The sequence below is a fragment of the Penaeus japonicus genome, unplaced genomic scaffold (genome assembly GCF_977035675.1).
Source record: "Penaeus japonicus unplaced genomic scaffold, GWHDUDI00000001_assembly GWHDUDI00000031, whole genome shotgun sequence".
Classification (NCBI taxonomy): Eukaryota; Metazoa; Arthropoda; class Malacostraca; order Decapoda; family Penaeidae; genus Penaeus; species Penaeus japonicus.
In genome coordinates, this window is record NW_028234433.1 from 6011372 (window position 1) to 6026371 (window position 15000).

Consider the following 15000-nt stretch of genomic DNA (forward strand, 5'->3'; position numbering starts at 1 on the left):
TTTTCCCCTGTTCCATACATCCTCTCCCTGTTCCACGAATCCTCTCCCTGTTCCACGCATCCTCTCCCTGTTCCACGCATCCTCTCCCTGTTCCAACCATTCTCTCCCTGTTCCAACCATTCTCTCCCTGTTCCACGCATCCTCTCCCTGTTCCACGCACCCTCACCCAGTTCCACGCATCCTCTCCCTGTTCCACGCATCCTCTCACTGTTCCACACACCCTTACCCTGTTCCACGCATCCTCTCCCTGTTCCACGCACCCTCACCCAGTTCCACGCATCCTCTCCCTGTTCCAACCATTCTCTCCCTGTTCCAACCATTCTCTCCCTGTTCCACGCATCCTCTCCCTGTTCCACGCACCCTCACCCAGTTCCAAGAATCCTATCCCTGTTCCACGCATCCTCACCCCCGTTTTCTTCGTATCCTCTCCCGTTTTCCTCACATCCTCACTCCCTAATTTTCACATACTTGAACCTCTTCCCTCCATTTCTCACCCTAGCTTTCCACATCCTCTTTCCTTTTTTCTTCATATTTTCTACAGGCTTCATAACAAGTGTCTTTCCTTTTGGTATTTCCTTTATTGTTTTTGTTTTAATTTGGCTTCTTAGTGTTATGTATTTGTTTTTTTTCGCATTTAAGTAGAGGCTGTCACAGTTCATCTCAATTCATATGTTGGTGTAATCAGGTCTTATCATTGTATTGCTTCTACACTTTATCTTTATTGTAATATTCCATTTTTTATATAATCTTATTTACTTGTTGGCAACAGTAGGTTTACCTTTTTGCGCTTTTGAAACGTCTTGTGGCGTTCTTTTACTTTCAACTGCAACCTTTTCTGTTTTAATATTTTACGTATGCAGGTCGTTAGCTGCCCTTGCTTTCACCCGATCCTATTTATATATTTTTTGGTTTATCTTTTATTTCTTAAAAGTTTTTTAGTCACTACATTTTTTTTTTTTTTTCATTTCATGTTGTTTTAGCTTTACATATTTTATTCGGCATAACTTTTTAAATTATTTATTAATTATTATCTGATTACATGAAATACAAAATGTATATCCAAAATCAATTATGAAAAAATAAAGAGTATCAGCCCGACTTTGGTGTGGTCAATCTCCCTCAGAGACAACCTGCACTGCCCAGGTGACCCAAGAGCCCTATTTCTTGTATATTACTTGTCACAGTTCGTAACTGGGGCAGCTGTGTATGTATTTAATTTAGTGGATGGCTTCACTGATATCATTTATAGTGATCTCACCTAGCACTGCTTTGATTTTTACGCTCACCTTATCGTTGCTCTTTTATTATGATTATCCTTTTTTAAAACTATTTTTGCTTTGTTATTGCGAATATCACTTTTATTGACATTGTTACTGCTGGCATTACTGCTAGAGTTCTTTTGCCATAATTTTCTTGTTACTTCTCCAACAAGTTAACCTCTACACTGGTACCCGATTCCCTTGTGCTCACGGAACCCTTACAATGTACATATACATACACACACACACACATATATATATATATGTGTGTGTGTGTGTGTGTGTGTGTGTGTGTGTGTGTGTGTGTGTGTGTGTGTGTGTGTACATGTGAATTTATGTGTGTGTGTATGTGTGCATGTGAATTTATGTGTGTGTGTGTATGCATGTGAATTTATGTGTGTATATATACATGTAAATACATAAGACAGAAACAAAAAGAAAGAAATAGCTGAAGAGATAGAACGAGATACAGATCGCAGACAGACACCACGAAACATTCCCTCGACAGAACTCGGTGGCACCGAAATGTCCAAAAGACCTCAATGTGGCGACAACATGTTCTTTGAAGACGCTTGCAAAAAGAGTTGCTTTCGCACTTGTGATATCCCCTGCAATTACACCCTATGCACTTTTCCTTAAATCTCCTCGTCTCCTCGGGTGACTCAGCGGCATGGGTACAGCATCAGTAAATAAATAAATTCATTTGCTCACTGCCATTTCTATATTCTACCACCAATATCTACAATGATTTACCTATCTACATTCATAAATATATACACAAATAGAGACAGATAGATAGATAGATAAATATATATATAAATGTGTGTATACATATATATATATATATATATATATATATATATATATATATATATATACATACAGAGAGTGAAACATACATACAAATACAAAAAATCATTCTAACTTGCAAACATACATAAAAATAGCAGCCAAAACAAAACGTACAGCGTTAAAAAGTCCTAAATACAGAAGGATTTTTTTTCCTGTCGGCGCATACAAAGCTGCGCACCAAAGGGCCTGCATAGCATGATCCCCGAAGCTGCCATGTTTAATGCGAAAGTTGCTTCAATCTGTTGCGTTTGGAACTTCGGTAAAAGCGGGAAGCCGCTTAAAGATACACTAATTTAAATAATGAATAATATCGAAAAAAAAGTAACTGAGAAAGAGAGAGAGAGAGAGAGAGAGAGAGAGAGAGAGAGAGAGAGAGAGAGAGAGAGAGAGAGAGAGAGAGAGAGAGAGAGAGAGAGAGAGAGTGTGTGTGTGTGATGAGAGTGTGCACTGCGTGTGCACTGTATGTATATACTGGATGTGTGTAATGTAAACGTGTAATATATGTGTGCACGTGCCGACAATGCGTGCGTTCGTACGTGAGCGTGTGCGCGTAGATGTCTAGATAGATATTCAGATAGACATATAAAGAAACAGATAGCTAAACTCAAGTCTTACAACCTTTCAAAATAGGAGCCATTGGAACAAAATAAGAGAAAAAACGTGATGGGTTCCAGAACGTTCCTCGTTCTCCCGGCCTTGGCTTGGGCGGCCGAGTCATGCGGACGGGAGAGTGATAGACAAACGTCGCCCTTAATGGCAACACCTTCCCAACTCGCACTGAGCAGACTTTACTCCCTCGACCTAACTTGAGATGAAGCCCAAGACACTCTCCTCTTCTACGGCCACGCACACACGCACATGCCGTACACATTGGTGTACATGCATAGCGAGGATGACGGAGGAATAATTGAAAATAAATATAAAAATATAGATAGACAGGTAGATAGACTGAGAAAGGAGGAGAACAGTATTAATCAACCTCTCAAGACATAAACAGAACGATAGAAAAAACTCTCTCTCTCTCTCTCTCTCTCTCTCTCTCTCTCTCTCTCTCTCTCTCTCTCTCTCTCTCTCTCTCTCTCTCTCTCTCTCTCTCTCTCTTTCACCCCCCTTCCCCCTCCCATCCCCTCCCCCCTTCCTCTTCCCCTCCCCGTAACCCTCCCTCTTCCCCTCCCCCCCTTCCTCTTTCCCTCCCTCTTCCTACTCCCCCTCCCCCTCCCCCCCACCCTTCCAAAAGCATATAAAAAAAAAAACATCCTTATAACATGAAAACACACACACGCCTTCCCAGTAAAATGAAGTAACAGCCCTAGCCCTCATCACGTCCGAATCTAAATAAAGCTTAGACAAACACTGCCACATGTCTCCACTACTCTTCGAAGCAACACACGTCCTCCCTTACCCCCTCCCCCCTCACCCCTACCCCTTCCCCCCTCCAAACCCGACCTCAACAAGGAAACGGAACACCCCTCCCCTCCCTCCTCCTTGTAGGATACGCCCTATAGGCCCTCTGTAAAGGACACATCCCCACATGAGCGCCCCTCCCACCCTTTCCACCCTACCTCTCCTCTGTGTGTGTGTGTGTGTGTGTTTATGTGTGAGTTTATGTGTGAGTTTGTGTGAGTTTGTGTGTGTGTGTTTGTATGTGTGTGTGTGTTTACATGTGTGTGTGTGTGTTGGCATGTGTGTATATGTGTGTATATGTGTTTCTGTTTGTGTGTGTGTGTGTGTTTGTATGTGTGTTTGTGTGTGAGTTTGTGTGTTTGAGTTTGTGTGTGTGTGTTTGTATGTGTTTGTATGTGTGTTTGTGTGTGTGTGTTTGCATGTGTGTGTGTGTTTGTATGTGTGTGTGTTGGCATGTGTGTGTATATGTGTTTGTGTGTGTGTGTGTTTGTTTTGTATATTTGTGTGTGCATGTGTGTGTGTATGTGTGTGTGTATGTGTTGTCTGTGTGTATATATGTGTGTGTCTGTGTGTATATGTGTATGTGTGTATGTGTGTGTTTGTGTTTATGAGCGTGTGAGTTTTGTGCGTGTGCGTCGAGAAGGTCGTTGTATTGGGGTCCGCTCCCTCATTGTACATGCAGCGCCGTTCATGTTGACAAAGTTGACGGCTTGTCCTTTTTGGCCGTCCTTCCCGCTTCCCGGGGATCCCTCAAATCCTTCCCTCCCACCAAGACCCATTCTCCCCGACAGATCACGTCCCTCGTCCCTCGCCCCCGACACGACCCGACAGCCCCGTCCTCCCCTCCCCTGAAGCCGAGGAGGAGCCCAAAAAGCGAAAGCCACTGATAGCGGGTTACCTTGTGCGGTAATTGGCTAATTGGCGCCTCGTCCCTCGACCAGGCCGGCGTCGCCTGCGCCGAGTGGCCTCAGCGCCAGACGCCGCGGCTGCAGATCCCTGTGGATTACGACATGTCCTGAGCACGCACTTTACCTGAAAAAGAAAAAAAAAAACAGCTTATTGGATCGCCATTGAATACTGTTATCGAGCGAAAACACATTTGTATATGTATGGATTTTCTTCTTTTTAAAGATTCCTCATACAATATTACGGAAACTCTCTAAGTTTATTTCTCTCTTACTCCATCTCTTTCTACACACACTCACACATAAATAAATAAATACATTAATTAATTAATATATATATATATGTGTGTGTGTGTGTGTGTATATATGTTTGTATGTATATATGTATGTATGTATGTATGTATGTATGTATGTGTGTATATATATATATATATATATATATATATATATATATATATATATATATATATATATATATATATATCCTTCCTTCCTTCTTTCTATCTCGCCCGTTCGCGTACTGTAAAGCCCCGTTACAGCATCCATTCAAAATGCTAACCCCGTTACAGTGAACATCTGCCGCTTGCCTCTCACACTTAAGCCCATTTATATCACATGTGCATCAAAATAGGAATTAGTAGAAAGAAAAAAAGAAGAAAAAATACAACTTTCTCCCTCCTGTCCTTGGCCACAGAACGGTCATTCAACCTAAAAGCACACAGGCTCCGCCGCCAACCGTGCATGCACTCTCCATGTTGCAACTCGATCCTTGGCTAGTCACTTGCAACTTCGCAGGCCGTCTGGGCGCTACGAATCCTACTCGCTTGTGAATCGCGACGCCGGTTCAGACACCCGCTAGACGTAACAATACAGTCGTAAAACGTTCTGCCACTGGACCGGCGAACTGCTGCGGTGCGGTGCCAGCGGCGCTCCGTCACGGCGTGAGCGACGATAAATAATGCAACGAATGCGAATTAATTGATTTACGAGGTTCGACACTGCCGTCGCCCACTCGAGAGATCGCCGGAATGGGCCGTTATTCTTAACCAAATAGAAATAAAAGAAAAAATGAAAAAAAAGAAGCTTTAGAGCGGATACCAGAATAAACGTAGCTGTTGCATATGAATGGGTGTTCTGCTTGTTCGTTCGTGCATGTATTTACATGTACACACAAATAAGTCACACGTACGTCTGCTTGCATGTAGGCATGCGTTTACACAAAATTTCGCCTGTATATGCATAAAAGTACATCATTCTCGCATGTACAAACATGAATCGTTACTGCGGCTCGCCCAGCTAACCACTTAACAACACTTGATATTCGCAGAGCAGGTCGAGCAGGCCACCCCGCCTCATCCCTACTCCCTCATCACTCACGCTTATCTCCGGCTGCACTCATCTCCCATACGCCTTCCGGAGTCTCCGGGGGAGGTCCTGATTGGAGGGGTCTCCGTATTTCCTTGTTGCTTTTTGGTGAAAGGGGTTGTTTCGTTGCTGTTGTTTTGTGATATTGCTGCTGATACTATTTGTCATGGTTGGCTTGACTGAAACGGCTCTTGAAGTCATTTAGTCTCTCTAAATGTGATGAGTTACCATGATCAAATCTCTCTCTGTCACTCTCTCTCTCTCTATCTCTCTTTCTCTCTTTCTCTCTTTCTCTCTTTCTCTCTTTCTCTCTCTCTCTCTTTCTGCGTGTGGGCGTGTGTGTGTTTGCGCGTGTGCGTGTGTGTGTGCGTGTGTTTTATTCGCGTGTATGGTCGTATTTTTCAGAGCATGCCAGGGCCTAAGTAAGAGCCCCATCGCCATCGATAGGGGCGGCCTGGCGAGGGATGGGGTCACCTGACGCTTGCACACGCAAACCCATCGGATGTCACATCCAACTACAGTTTAGGGCCAATACTAGCCCTAAAATCCGATTATACATATCATGCATAGATGCAAACGCAAAAGCAACGGCACATGCACAACAACTCTTACGTACATACACACATTGCATCCGACCTACCCATGCATATTAAACGTTCGCAAGCAATCACAGTCATACAACTGATACGTCCATACACAAACATACATACTCACAAACATACCAATGCACCGCACAGACAACCACACACACACACACACACACACACACACACACAAACACACACACACACACACACGCACACAGAATTACACAAAAAAAATACAAACACAAACACCCCATCCCTCCACATCTGAGCTCAATCCTACCCTCCTCCCCCCCACAGTCGAACACACGAGCGATTTCAGATAATTCGCACATGAAAAGCTATCCCCGACCCATCAAAAGAGTATAAACTCCGCCTGACCCGAACGTGCATGAACCAGATACATAAACCGACTCCTTCACCCGGTAATAAAAGATGTCGCCGCCATCGCCGACATCTGGACCGAAAAAAACGAGTCTATGTTTACCACTTGTTTTTAGATATATATATAAATAAATAAATATATATATATGTATATATACATACATACATATATATATATATATATATATATATATATATATATATATATATATATATATATATATATTTATACGTATAATACAAATAAATTTATACATATAAATAAATATATAACTATATAACTATATATATATACATACAATGTATGATTTATATAAATATATACATATATATACACATATATATATACATATATATATATATAATATATATATATATATATATATATATATATATATGTATATATACATGTATACATATATATATATATATATATATAAATAAATGATATATAATATATATATATATATATAATATTATATGTGTGTGTGTGTGTGTGTGTGTGTGTGTGTGTGTGTGTGTGTGTGTGTGTGTGTGTGTGTGTGTGTGTGTGTGTGTGTGTGTGTGTGTGTGTGTGTGTGTTAGGTGTATTTATATTTTTATATATGTGTATATATGTGTGTATATATGTATGTGTATATATATATGTGAATATGTATACATGTGTGTGCACATTTACTGTTGTCAAAATACAATCTTAAATATGGAAAAAATAACAAAAATCTCCATTCGTATCCGTAGTTTTTAGTATCACTTTAAAGGAGAGGGAAAGGGGGAGAGGGGAAAGGGGAGGGGAAAGGGTAGGGGAAAGGGAAGGGAAGAGAGGGAGAGAAGTGAGTGAACCCCTAGAATAACATCAATCAAGGGTGGGTTGTTTTGGAATTCGGGAGGGCGGCCCGTGATTTGGAAATCATGGTCCCCAAATAGAATCTCTATCGCTCCCGCTATCTCCATCTGTCACCAGCGATCTTTCTCTCTCGCTATCTCTCCCTCCCTCTCTCCATGTTTTCTATTTCACTTTCTCTCTCCTTCTACTTCTTCTCCCTTCCTTTCTACCTCTTCTCTCTCTACTTTTCAATTTTATTTTCCTACTCCCTCTCCCTCCCTCCTTCTTCTTCGTTTTCTTTCTTTCTTTCTTTCTTTCTCCACTTCCATTCACTAGTCTTTCCTTCTCTCCTTCCCACACCTATTCTCTATTTCTATTTTTCAATTTCACTGTCCTTTCCTTTCCCTCCCTTCTTTCTTCCTTCACTCTCCCTCCCACACTCCTCCTCCTTCCTCCTTTCCTCCCGCTCCAACCCTCCCCCAACTACTCTCCTTCTCCCTTCTTCCTTCCCTCACCCTCCCACCCTCCTTCCCACAACCTCTCACCCTCCTCCCTTTCTGCTTCCCTATTCCACTTTATTTTCCTACCTCTCTCTCTACCCCCCCCCCCTCCCCTTCCATCGTCCTCGCCTCCCTTGCAACACGCGCCTTCAACAGAGATCCGTTCGTGCAGAAAAAACTGCCATCATTTCCCCGATTGGCTCTTATCTTCGACAGCGCCGACGACGACGGAGGCCAAGGGCGAGCGAGGTCACCGATAACGAAATCGGGAACGGAGACCTTCGTTAAAAAAAAGAAGCAACGTCAGAAACCTAATATGCTGTACATCCGGGTTAGTCGATATGAAGTCAATAATGCACGGGGACGTCCGTATGGTACCATACCTTCCGTGTCAGCATTGGCAGGAGGGAGGGGAGGGGGGGCGGGGGCGGAAGGGGGGGAGGGGAGGGGAGGGATAAGGGAAGGGGTAGGATAGGGACAGGGAGGGAAGGTAAGGGGAGAAAAAGGGAGGAAAATGGAGGAGAGGGGAGGAAAAGGGATGAAAGGAGAGGGAAAGGAAGGGATGGAGAGGAAAAGAAAGCGAATGAGAGAGAAAGTAAGTGATGGGGAGGGAAAAGAGGGAATGGGTAAGGAAAGTAAGGGAAGAGAGGGAAAGGGACGGAAGAGGAGGGATAAGAAGGCGGTGGGTAGGGTAAGGCAAGGTAAGAAATAGCAGGAACTCATTAGGGTGAGGTAGGGTAGAGTAGGATAACATACGGTAGGATGCGAAAGGATATGATTTGATATGATGTGATGGGAGGGTAGCATAGGGTAGGGTAGGGTAGGGTAGGGTAGGGTAGGGTAGGGTAGGGTAATGAAGGGTTGGGAATGGGGAGCGAAGAGATGGAAGGGAAGGGAGGGAGGAGGGAAGCTATGAAAAAATCACGATGACTTTCAGCTGCCGCGTTCAGTGAGATTGAAGCCGTATTGCACGTGCGCTTGCGAATATCTGAGAGATTTTCAGGTCTTTTTACTTCATAATCTATTCATTTCCTGTCCTTTGTTATGCCATGTTGAAAAGGTACTATCAATTTAATAAAAATCAGCATCATCTCTAACCTATACATATAATACATATTTACATGCGTGCATATCTATCTATTGATCAATCTATCTATCTATCTATCTATCTATCTATCTATATCTATATATATATATATATATGTGTGTGTGTGTGTGTGTGTATGGATGTATATATATATACGTATATATATATATATATATATATATATATATATATATATATATATATATGTATATATATGTATATATATGTATATATAATATATATACATATATATATATACATATATATATATAATATATATACATATATATGGAATATTATATATATGTATATATATATGTATATAATGTATATATGTATATGTATATATGTATATATGTATATATACAGTGTGTATATATATGTAATATGTATATATATGTATATATATATATATATATATTATATATATATATATATATATATTTATATTTATATATATATATTTATATATATATTTATTTATTTATATAAACACAGAGACGGAAAAGGATGCGAATAAAAGATTCTCGAGGCGAAAAGATGAAAAATCGCGAAAACAAGATCGAGCGAGGGCGAGAGGGACGGCCCTCCAAGGTAGCGCTGCACCTCGGACACAGTGGCTCTTTGTTGGCACGGTTGTTAGTTCACTTGCATTCCCTTGACGCCCTTGCCCTTCGCTCTTCGACACGCTCAAGGCTACCCCAAAGGCTCGTCGTCCCACAGCGACGCGGCCTGCTAGATCTGCCGTACCGCCCTCCGGCTGCCTTCCACTGCCAGATAGTTTTGCCACAGACCGGGAGACTGTTGTCATGATTATTATGGCGATGCTCGAAGTATGGAAATACGTGCGTGCAAGCACCACACACACACGCAACCGCACCAATCCAAAAGTGTACGAGAAGGATCCCGCGCCGCGATTGGCCGACGAGCGCGCAATCAGATCCGAAGGGCTCGCAGCACGAACGTGACCGCGCTGTCAATCAGGGCCATCATCAGCGCCAGCCATCAGAGGCGGGCGGGCGGGCGGACGGACGGGGCGGGGCGCATCTCCGCTCACGTGCGCCCCACTTATACTCGCGCCTTCGGCTTAGGGGGCCTTATCCTTTTGAGGCACGTGTGTACTTTCGCAACAGATCGTTTGATTATGAGATGTTCAAAAAGAACAAAAGAAAGTGTATGCAAACGCACACGTATGCAGGGGGTACACACACACCTAAAAGAAAAAAAACTGAATTGTTTGCAACACACGACCAGACAAACAAAATAATTGAACAAGTTAGTCATCTTAGAAAAAAAATGACGCAACATACAAAACGAAAAAAGCGGTTTGCGGAGACGCCCGAACCAGTTCCAAAGAGCGACCCTCTCGTAGCGCGATCACACCCAAGGGGGATTTCTAGGATAAAAAGCCTCCCATTCGCTTATCCTGTCAGCATAACACGCTCTCCCTACCCAATAGACCTCGTGCCTCTTTCTCTCTTTTTCTTGATTAAAGGCATCACCGCCGTCCCCTCCCTCCACCCTCATGTCTTTTGTCTCCACGGCAACTCCGGCTTATCTAAGAGAGTCCCTCATCTGCAATGAGGTTGCCTGTCCTCCGACCTCGGAACCCATACTGTTGCCTCAGCCTACCAGCAGAATCCTTATTAGGAAAACTCAGCCATCCTATCAGACGGGAGGCCAAATCCTATCGAGAATCCTATGGGATGCGACCAGCAGGATTCGAAACGCATCTAAGGATGTGTGGAAAGCGTGTAAGTCCTTGTGGAGATGGGAGAGGAGAGATGGGGCTAGAAAGGGGCAAAATCCCCACTTGCACACGCATGTATATTTTTTCTATATATTTCCATTAGGAAATAGGCAGAACCCTCCCCTCTCGATCTTTATCTGCCTCTCCTTCTTTCTCTTTCTAATTTTCTTTCTCTTCCATATCTACCCCCTCCCCTCCACTCTCCCCCCATTCATTCTCACGCCCTCCCCTTTCTATCACCCGTTACGTTTTTCTCTCTCCTTTTGAAGCTCCATTTCTCTCTCCTTTTCTCTCTCTCGCTCCCTTTCGCACACAGTGTCCTCACTCCCACGCTAATTGGCATCGTCCTTCGCTCTCATAACTCATCACCATTCGTCAAGCGATCATCGATGAGTGATCATCAAGTTGAACACTAATTAGGACCGCGCTTTGCATTAATCGCCATTCATCACGTCAAAATTGGACTTTCTTGATTATCTTGAACACACAACTCTTGCTTAAGGATGGGGAACAGGGCTGGGACACGCACGCACAAACGCACGGACACACGCACGCAAGGGCAGATATTAAGGATGCAATTGATAGGAATCAGGAAACACAAAACAATGTGTGTGTAGTATATGGCAATGTAAACGTGTATAAATCTATACCTATACCTTCACATTCTGTGCGTGTGCCTAGTGTATGCGTGTGTATGTGTGTGTGTGTGTGTGTGTGTGTGTGTGTGTGTGTGTGTGTGTGTGTGTGTGTGTGTGTGTGTGTGTGTGTGTGTGTGTGTGTGTGTGTGTGTTTGTGTGTGTGTGTGTGTGGTTGTGGTGTTTGTGTGTGTGTGTGTGTGTGTGTGTGTGTGTGTGTGTGTGTGTGTGTGTGTGTGTGTGTGTGTGTGAGTGTGTGAGTGTGTGAGTGTGTGTGTGTGAGAGAGAGAGAGAGAGAGAGAGAGAGAGAGAGAGAGAGAGAGAGAGAGAGAGAGAGAGAGAGAAATGATCAAGACAATAACGATTGTCACAATCACTCTCATAACGCAAACAAGGAGTCCCCCAACATCCTCCTCCTCCTTCATGTAAACATTCCCACCACCCTCCTCCCTCCTCTCCCCTCTTCCCTCCTCCCCTCCTATCCCTCATCTGGAACAACAGTAATCAATGCGATGCAAGGATACAACCTGGGGGTGGGCAGGTAACGATAGCAAGGTACCTTTCTTTTTTTTCTCTTGTTTGTATTCCTTTCTTCTTGTCCTTGTTTCCAAAAGGGACTTGGAGCTAAAAGCGAGGAAAGGAAACGAAGAAGTGATGTCGCTGTTGATGATGGTAAGAATTAAAGAGGGGGGGGAAGGGAGGTGGGAATGAGAATGGAGGAGGGAAAGGGGGATGAGGAGAGAGGGATGGAAAGAGGGACGGAGGGAGGGACGGAGGGAGGGAGGGAGGGAGGAAGGGAGGGAGAGAAAGAGACAAGAGACGCATAGAGATAGACAGAGAGAGAGAGAGAGGCAGACAAAGAGAAATAAAAAAAAAAGGTAAGAGACAAAGGAAGAGAGCCCCTCTACTTCTCCCGCGGACCAAAAGCCCCCCTATAAAAGACGACTCACGATCAATGGACACCCTTTTCTCCAGGTTTGTCGCCTAGTATACACGAAGCACAAACCACCTTGGGTTGGTGGGCTATAAACCTATTGCTACACCGATAAAGCGACCGACCAACCAACCGACCAACCGACAAAGTGACCGATTGCAGTTAAATTTTCTGCAGGCGAAAGCGAGGGTGGGATAACCTAGATTCACTCGCGTGTGAGCTTCGGTCTGTTTTTGGTCGGTGACGGTGTGGACCACTTTATTCGTTTGCCTATTTCTCTCTTGTTTATCTGGCTTGTTTCAGTCTGATGTACCTGACTGCTTCTATCTATTTATCTATTTGTCCCTATAACTCCCTCTCCTTCACCCCCACCCCCCTTTCTACCCTAACCTCTTGCTCTCCCCTTCTTTCAATCATCGCACTCCCCTCTTCAAAAGGAAAGGGGAAAAGAAAGGAAAATAAAGAGAATAGGAAAGAAGAGCGGGAACGAAGAGGAAACATGGAAAATTGAAAACACTTCAGTATCAGAAAATAATACGTTTTTGTAGTCGTTACGGAGACTATCCGTAAGCTAACCATGCATCAACACGTGTCCCCGTGATGCGCATTGCCCTTCCCCACCTCTCTCACTCACTCACTCACACTCCCTCTCCCTCTCTCTTCCTCTCTCCCTCTCCCTCTCCCTCTCTCTTCCCCTCTCCCTCTCCCTCTCTCTTCCCCTCTCCCTCTCCCTCTCTCTTCCCCTCTCCCTCTCCTTCCTCTCTTCCTCTCCCTCTCCCTCTCCCTCTCCCTTCCTCTCCTCTCCTTCTTCCTCCCTCTCTCTCTCTTCCCCTCTCCCTCTCCTTCTCTCTCCCCCTCTCCCTCTCCCTCTCCCTTCCTCTCCTCTTCCCCTCCCTCCCTTTCGCTCTACCTTCCCTTATTCATTTCTGTTTCCAAAAGCAATTACCTTCTTCCTCCTTACATCTCTCTCCCGCCGCCATTTCTTCAGGTCACTTCTCGCTCCTATTCCACTTCCTCCATTTTTGCAAAGTTTACGTTTACCGGACTAAATCATTCTCTTGCTTGCACCTATCCCTCTCCCTCTCACTTCCTGCATTTGCTTTCCTCGCAATCTATTCCGCCTCTCGCCGTCTCTCTCTTCTCCATATTCTCAAAACTATATTCTTGAATGCCTTTCCTCTCCCCTTGCTTCCCCTTCCCTCCCATCGTTATAATATATTAACATCGTGACTTGCGATGAAATATATCAAAGCAAGGAGGAGAGAGGACAAACAAAGATAAACCATGACAGGGGAGGATAGAAAAGGGGGAAAAGAAATCAGAATTTCAATCCAATAAGCCAACAACCATAGCACATCACCTACTGTACAGTGCTGCCAGGGCCTCTTAGTGCCTCGGCGGGAGCGAGTCATCCTCGGTAGGGTCTCTCTCTCTCTTTCTCTTTCTCTCTCTCTCTCTCTCTCTCTTTCTCTCTCTCCCCCTGTCTCTCTCTCTCCCCCCCCTCCTCTCTCTCTCTCTCTCTCTCTCTCTCTCTCTCCCTCTCTCTCTTCCTCTCTCCCCCTGTCTCTCTCTCTCTCTCTCTCTCTCTCTCTCTCTCTCTCTCTCTCTCTCTCTCTCTCTCTCTCTCTCTCTCTCTCTCTCTCTCTCTCTCTCTCTCCCCTCTCCCTATCATCCACCCCTCTTTCCATCTCTATTCTTTTACCCCCTCCCAACCGCCCTCCTTTCTTCCCTGCCTTCCATCCGTTACCTACCCAATCCACCACCTCCTCACCCGTCCCTCACCTCCCCGCCTTCCCCTCCCCCACCTTTTCTCATTTAGTGTGCACCTTCGATGAAAGTCCGTCGATCCCGTTTTCTTTACAATCCAAGTATCCGCCTCTCCTTCACATCGCCACTAAAAACACCACCAGCCTGACCTTTGACCTTTCACCTTTCGCATTCTGCCTGCCCATCAACTGCTGTCCCCATCTACTTCCCTGCGCCTTCAGTGATCGTCGCCGTCACTATCACTATCATCAGCATTAAATTAATGCTAGAATAATTATTAATAGCATTATTATCATCATCAATAGTATTATCGATACTATTGTCATCAGGATCACCTGAATCATTAATTATATCATTATGCTTATCATAGAAGTATATTACCATTATTGCCATCAGCAGCAGTGATATCTTTATCATCATCATCATCATCATCATCATTGCCATCATTACCAACATGAGTAACCATAACAATAGGATAAGCAGTAACATCAATAACACATAAAACAAACGCTAAAAATGATAATGAAAAAAACTCAAATTACTATAAAAACGAAACAATAACAACAATACAGAAAAAAATACAAACAATAAATATTCAATATGAAAAAACAACAATAAGAATGATCAATACCTAAAAGGATCGCCATATGACCGGAACATTGATGGCAACATTAATATCTCAAAAAACACAATAAATTTGAAACCGCTTTTATTTCTTCACCAAACCATGCACAAGCGGGTCGAGATG

General features: G+C 43.7%; 1 protein-coding gene across 7 annotated transcripts in view; it reads right to left on the reverse strand.

Annotated features, from left to right (window-relative positions):
- Window positions 1-15000, reverse strand: part of LOC122249283 (uncharacterized) — a 715555-nt gene that overhangs the window by 606272 nt on the left and 94283 nt on the right. The window contains exon 2 of one of the 7 annotated variants that reach the window (XM_086555596.1): window positions 4414-4547. The exons of the other annotated variants lie outside the window; for them this stretch is intronic. The gene's annotated coding sequence lies outside the window, so the exon portion shown is untranslated. The remainder of the gene's footprint in view (window positions 1-4413; window positions 4548-15000) is intronic. 7 annotated transcript variants of the gene reach the window in all.